Consider the following 7,456-nt stretch of genomic DNA (forward strand, 5'->3'; position numbering starts at 1 on the left):
ACGGAACATAACACCCAAAGAGGAGAAAATACTTCGGGAAATAAATTGGAAACTGAAAGACGTCATGAGTATTGGCGAGATAGAAAGGGGCGAGGGGGAAAAAATGAACGAGTAGATTTGAAAAGAGCCATAGAAAGCAGAGGGAGGGAGTTCAGGGAAAAAGAATATCGTATGCAGCAATTGATGGTGACAAGGAGAAAAGGCGCATCGAGCAATGACCCAGTGACAGGGAGAAAATATGGAACCAGAATTGATGAACAAATGTGCAAGAAGTGAGCCATGTAAACCAGAAATAACATCACTATTTTCGTTGAAACAAAGGGAAAATGAAAGCTTGCGAAGTATTGTGGCAAGGTGGGATACAATTTGCGAAGAACTAAAGGTAAGGCTATCAGAAGAAGATTTAGTACGATCGTTCATTTATACACTGTCGGCCAGACACCCCTTATTTTCAACATTGTTCAAGATCAGGAACGAGGTGAAGATGAAAGAGTTGAAAAGGTACCAGTCTGAGCACATCCGCCTAGAAGAAGAATGCTGATATCAAGGAAGAATCATAAAGACGAGAAAATGTACTTGTGAACTTATCATTTATGTATCAGATTTACAAAATAATAGCAATGATATTTTGAAGTTTGATGAACCAATTCAAAGATACGAATTTTCATATCCATATGGCATTTAAAACGAAACAAACCACAACACAGGCAAGTAAGACCTCAGATTAGGAGGCAAATAAGACCCACGAAATAAATGGTTTCTAGGGAAACTTAAACCCTTCGCCTAGGAAGGCTGAGAATCCATGGCATGCACCCTAGTTCGCATGAAAGTGTAAGAGGCGAGACCTAACGCATGTCGTGAACAACTCTTAGAAAGGAAGCTAGGGGAAATGATAAAACCTATGCGCCGAGGGTCCCTTTTATGACGGCCTTCGGTAAGGAGTGCAGAGTACGACCAAGGCGCCGACGTATTCGGTTGAGCTTCGGGTGCCAGGGACGTCTGAAGCGTTACCGGCCATGACCGTATGGCAAGTCTTGGCTACAATGCACTGGATCCCAAAGAAACCTCACTTAGGGTGTGACTTCGTAACCTCAAGCCATATCGACGAAGAGGATAAGGAGTCGCGAAAACAACTGAATGTCGTAATAACTGGATGGGAGGAGACCAACATGCATGTTAGGGTTAACCTCCTTGAAGGGGAAATCAGGGGGAATATCAAGGGATATCACCCTCCATATTAGGGAGTTGTGTGATCAAAAAAGACGACAATGTCATGGGGCTAACATTCATGGGAATGGCTAGGCTTGTCGCATTTTCGCGAAATGGGGTTCATAACAAGTGTTAAGACAAGGTAGATGGATTATTATTTGAAATAATAATAAGCGCCTGACACTTCGTCGAATTAAGATCTTTCAAAAAGGATGAGGCACCATATGACCTTAATTAGGAGGCACAATAAGACCTTGGAAAGCAACACATGAATGAGCAACACTAGAACGATATATAAAGCAAAATTATCACGAAATGAGTAAAAAGAAAAAGGCAGGCAAAGGACAATGAAGAAGGGTTAAGCAGCGAAAGTAAGGACAACATGAGAAGCATAAGCGAAAAATTAAAGAAAGAATACGCAATGAGGCAAGTGACAAGGTTCAAAGCTTGCGCGCGAAGTCAACATAGCGAGATACCAACCTTTCGTTTCATACCTTGGAAATACACAAAAGAATAAGAGGCAAGTATATACTTTAAATTTTGTTATTCTTTTGAGTATTCCCTCAGCGAGTATATACTTGGCGAAATGAAAAATCATAATATCGATATAGTCAACAAAAGTATTAAGAATATATGAAAGAGTCAAGGTGTTTTTACCCCCAAGCTTGGGAGTGCCCAGATAAAGAAATTTTTATAGTAACTAAAGTTGAAAACATGGGAGAAGGGAAACTAAGATTGTTGCTGAAAAGGAATGCCATCAGTGGCTTCTTCCCCAGGGATTTCACCACCAGCCTCGCCAAGACCAGCACCAGTATCTGCATCAAGATTTGAAGGTTGTCCCAGAGAACTCGTGGAAGCAAAGGCATCCTTGGAATCTTCCTCCTCGACCTTCGTATCACTGGTTTTTTGCTTCTCGTCACCTTCAATAAGCCTTTCTTCTCCAACTGAGATAATTCCGTGATTGACTGGTTGCTCGTCGTCAGAAAAGACTTCCAGAGGAAAAGTAGGATTAGGAATGCCTTGCTCGTCGCAGAAGTTGTTGAATAGAGATCAGGTGGTTCTGGGTATTCTTGCGAGCTAACTTCACTAATTTCTCAGAATCTTCTATCATCTCATCAATATCAGCATTCAAATCCTTAACCTCATCTTTGAGGCAAGAAACTTCTGTACGAAACTCATCCCTTTCGTGGGAAAGGTGAAGAACTTGATTCTTGTAATGCTCTTCGGACTGTGCAAAACCAAAACAAGATTTATCAGAAACCTGAAATTTGACATAACCGATAGTATCTCGCGTTGCACCAAGAGCTACCTTCCATCTGTAAGATATTGGTATTCAAAGTCTCTTGGATATCAGAATGCAAATGATCCAGCCTGGAGATTTCTAGATCTGACTCTTGGAGTTGAACGCATAGCTCGTGATATGCATTATCCCGGCCTTTACCATGACCAGAATTCGAAGTATCTTTGCTAGGTTGAATGACTAGAGCACCCTTGTTTTTGCGAAGATATGCAGACTTGGTTTGGGAGAAAGATTTGACATACTTCGAGCGTGAGGAGTTATCCAGCTGAGCCTGAAGAAATTCCACCTTTTTCTTCAGACAATCAATCTCCCCGTTTAAGCCAGCTACCTTGTTGCTAGATTTACGAAGATCAATCACAACCTGTTTTTTTCTACTGATTACGCGCTCGTAATCTTCCTCCAGCCTCTTATAGGCTGATAACAACGAGGAATGAAGATTCCTCGAAGTAGTAAGGGAATTGTTAACCCGATGAAGTTCTAGCTTAAGGCGCTCGTTCTCGTCATGAAGATGAAGATTCAACTCTTCGTTATGAGAACAATCAATAGACAGGCGGTCCACTTGCGAGAAAAGAGTCTCGACCTTATCATTAAAAATCGCATTCTCAGCCACATAACAATCATTCTGGGTCACGAGGTTCAGATTCTTAGCACGAATATCTTCCAGCGAGGCAGACGCTTCGGAAGCATCCATTTGGCGTTGCATGCATCGATCTTGACGAAATACGAAATAAGAAAATAACATAAGTAACAACAAAGGCAAGGAATTGATCTGCAAGGGGAAGGAACTTACTTCGAAGCTTCTCCATCTTCTAGTCTTGCTTGATGGAATACTCCTTCTCCTCTCTAAGATCCTTAGTCAAGGCCTTGATTTGAGCATCAACCCTATTTTCTTTCTCGCGAACAACTCTAATCTCCATGTGGCTAGCCATGTGATGATTGACTTCATGCGAATCTAAGGACCGAAAGTTATAAATATATCTCGGAATGAGGAGAAGGCATAACTGAAAGAGCATAAAAGACTCACAAGGTTCATTAAAGCAGAATGTTGTTGGAGAGACAAATTCATAGAGGCATTCAACAGTGCGGATGCATCTTGGAAAAGAAAGTCGTCAGCGCTAAAAGTCACCAGAGATTCAAGAACACGAGATCTCATGGCTGGATCTTCGCGAGCCTTGTGGTAAATATCTTGCAGAAACTTCATATCAGGATCATAAAGGGGATTAGACGAGACAGACAAGACCCTTTGCTTACCCTTCTCACAAGGGGAAAGCTTTTCGGCGGGATTCTTCAACATGAACCACCGAAGGAAGAGGAATGTGAGAATTAGCAAGCTTGGAAGAAGAAGTTGTACGAGGCAGAGGAGGTTGATGCTTGAGAGGAGTAGGTTGACTTGGAGCAGAAACATAGCTCCTAACTGCGGTCAAAGAAGCCAAGTCCAAGACCATGCGTCGCCTTTTAGGCTCGCCAGAAGAAGGAACATGTGGAGCATCAGTCTGTGAAATATCAAGTTCAGTAAAGTCGATAAATGAAAGGGTCAAAGTACACGAGATGATAACTTGGACGAAGTAAAGATACCTGAGCAGGAGAAGGAGGCAGAGTAGGATGATCACACCTTTTTCGTCCCTTAGTTAACTCAGAAGAAGGTTGCTTGACAAGGGGAACGTTATCATACGAAGAATATAGGGTTATAATTTAAGGTTATCACGCCAAAAAGAAAGTGATTGGCGAGGTGGCTACTTGTTTGGGAGCATGAGAGTCAGCAGTAACCTCCCCTTCCTTGTGCGCTTTGAAAGACCAGCAACAGGCATCTCGTACTAAATAAAAAAGAAAAGAGGTGTGAGAACAAACAAAGCCAAAAATAAAAGAGAGGCCCAAGAAACAAGACTATACCTCGGCGGACATGGACTATCGAAGCTTCCAAGGATCACAACCTGCGAGGTAACAATCCTGGGGAAGAGGACCCTCACAAGGAACTCCTTTCTCGTCAACACCCCAGATAAAAGGCCCCCCTTACCACTAGAGGGAACATCATCCAATCTTCGTCACAAGGGAAGCGAAGTCGGTCTTCTCACCCAAGTTTGATAGGATCCACATCAAGGAGGGGAGCTTTGGATGGGGCAAAAATAGTGTTCCGGATGAGCTCGATACCCCATTCTTGATACTTTCGCATACTTGTAAACCGAGCGGAATAGTTATCCACGAAGGAGTCAACGTTATAGTCGCGAGGATCATACTCCTCAAGCATTGATGGGACTTGAGAAATGCCACTATCTGAGCGAATTACAAACTCGTTGGAAATACGAATTGCATTTCCAGAAAGCTGAAAGACCCCACACTAAAGCTTGTTCAAAATCTCGATAAAAATAGGGTTAGAAGGATTGTAAAGGGGAAAGGACAATCCGGATCTTAACTGACCAACAAAGATGATCATCTTGTCGGCCGACCAAACATCAGACTGAATCCACCTGTAATTCAGTTCCATATCTTGAGTAGCAGACACAAGAGGACTTACGGAGGAATCAACTACAGGGGTTAAAGATAAACCCATCTTCTGGAAGTCCGCTTGGAAATCCTCGAAGGTTTTGAGTGGGGAAGGTGTTGAAGCATTCTTTGGAGCCATGACAGTGAAGGGAAGGTGAGAAAGTTGAGAAAAAAGAAGGGTAGCGATAAGAACAAAAGCAGGAGCAGGAGCAGGAGAAGTGATGAGCTTGGGTTCATGGAAAAGAGAAGGAAGAAGAAACCCAAAATAGGGATAAAACAAGATATTTATAACAAACAGGAGATTACCGGAAGAACAGGTTAACGACACGTTCGAGGAAACTTGACCGGTAATAAACGGCTGCAAAAAGAACGTTGTCGCGTGAAAACTGGAGGGTGGAGAACGTGGCAGCCAAGGAATCTCAACCGGTTCTTATTCCATTCTCATATAATTCGAACGAAATAAGAAAAGGAAAAATGTAGATACACAAAATAGGCTCGCCAAGTGGCCACACAGGAAGGCACGAAATAGGACTGAAGTGTCTCACTCAAAGATCCCGGTTAGTGACTTGTCAAATCAAATGTCAGAATTACCTCGCCACCAACTAATTACACGAAGCACAAAGAGGAAACATCCTAAAGCGAAGTATCTCGCATAAGGAATTTAAAATACAAACGAATCAAATTGCAGTACCCAACAAGACACCAGCCACGAAATAAAAGTTGGCGAAATAAGGTTACTTGCCTGAAAAGATAATTAGCGAAATCAGTAAATTATGGAGCAAGAAAAGAGACAGCTGTCCCGAAAAACACCCAAAGTTGTCAGCGAAAGAAAGGGGTAAACTTTATGGAAAATGATCTGGACGAAGTATAAAGCATCTCCACGAGATCCAAACGAAGTAAAATGAGCTGTACGCCATTAGAGTCGATTGGTCTATAAATAGGGGTCCTTGGGCAATGTATGAGAGGTCGGATTCTTTGGGAGAGGGGAGAGCTTTGTTTAGAGTGAGAGATTAAGGTTTCCTTGTACTCAAGAAATTGTATTTTTCACTACTTGGAGTGGTTAATCAATAAAGAATTTTTTATCCAAAACCTTTATCATGTCTTAGATCTGTTTCTTTTCTTATTTGGGTGTGCTACTGGATTTCCAGTAGTACACTCTTTTCGGAATAATGCTGGTTTAGTTGGAGGATCAATCAAGCTTAGAGCAGGGCGAATCACTCCATCTTGCTTGGCTGCATGAAATGCGGCAATGGAAAGCCTATCTTTTGTTGGATGAATTAACACCCTGTGTTCGATACTACGGTAAACACCGTTGCTTAAAATCTGCCAAACCAATGGATATGAGAACCACTTGTTTTTGGTGTTACATAATCTCAAATTTAACACAAACAACAGGTAATACTTTGATTACCTCTATCATGTCTCCAACATTGACTACGAATCCATCGGGGATGGGTTTCACTGGAAGCCAGTTCCCATCTTTACGAATCTGAAGGCCTTCCGTTTTATACCTTAAATTAGGCTTGTAAATAGAAAAAAAAATTAGGCTTGTAGTAGAAAAAAAAAATCAATTGGGCCTAAATTAAGCTTTGTACCCAGTTGGCCTAAATTAAGAATGCTAATTTTAGGCATACTGAAATTTTTCTAGGCATACTGAATAAAGACAAAAAAGGTTGTGAAATAACAAAATCAGATATCCCCTTAACCCAATCTTTTTGAATGGCAAATCTATGCTTTACGTATTAGTGTTAGTAATCTGGATCAGTGATTAAATATTTTGCTTAGTGATTAAGATAATTTTCAGAATTATAAAGGTTGTTTGGATGAAAAAATTTGGGGGAAAAAAATCAAAATTTTGGTTAAGAAGGAGAGAAAGAGAAGGAGAAAGTGAGTGGATTTTAATTCTTGATTCAATGGAGGATGAGGAGGGTCATAATTCATATAAAAAACCTAGGAAAATACATATCAATTACAACAATGATTCCCAAATGGCTGATTTCTTAGATTATGAGAATGATTTTACACAAACTCAAACTCAAGCTCAAACTCAAACACAAACTCAGATGATGATTTTTATGAGCTAAATCCAGATGATGAGTACATATATGAGGAACCCAATACTTCTAATACACGGGTACACTTCCATCTTATGCTCAATCTCACTTATATAGCTCGAAATTATCAAAAGTTTGGATTTTTGCTTCATGGTTCGTCGAACCAGGTTGAGGTTTGGCTCACATCTATGAGCCGAGTCAAACAAATGATGAACGGTTCAGCTCACTGAATCTGTTTACAGAATGCGCCGAACCTATAATTTTTAATTCCAACCCTTTTGCTAGACACTAGTTCGGCTTATATGAAAGTTTCATAATAAGCCGAACAACATCCTGAATAGCCCGGAATAAAAATAATTACTGGTTCGTCTTATATGCTCAAAATCATATGAGCCGAACATGAATTTGTTAA

This window comes from Papaver somniferum, chromosome 4, assembly GCF_003573695.1.
Source record: "Papaver somniferum cultivar HN1 chromosome 4, ASM357369v1, whole genome shotgun sequence".
NCBI classification, from domain to species: Eukaryota; Viridiplantae; Streptophyta; class Magnoliopsida; order Ranunculales; family Papaveraceae; genus Papaver; species Papaver somniferum.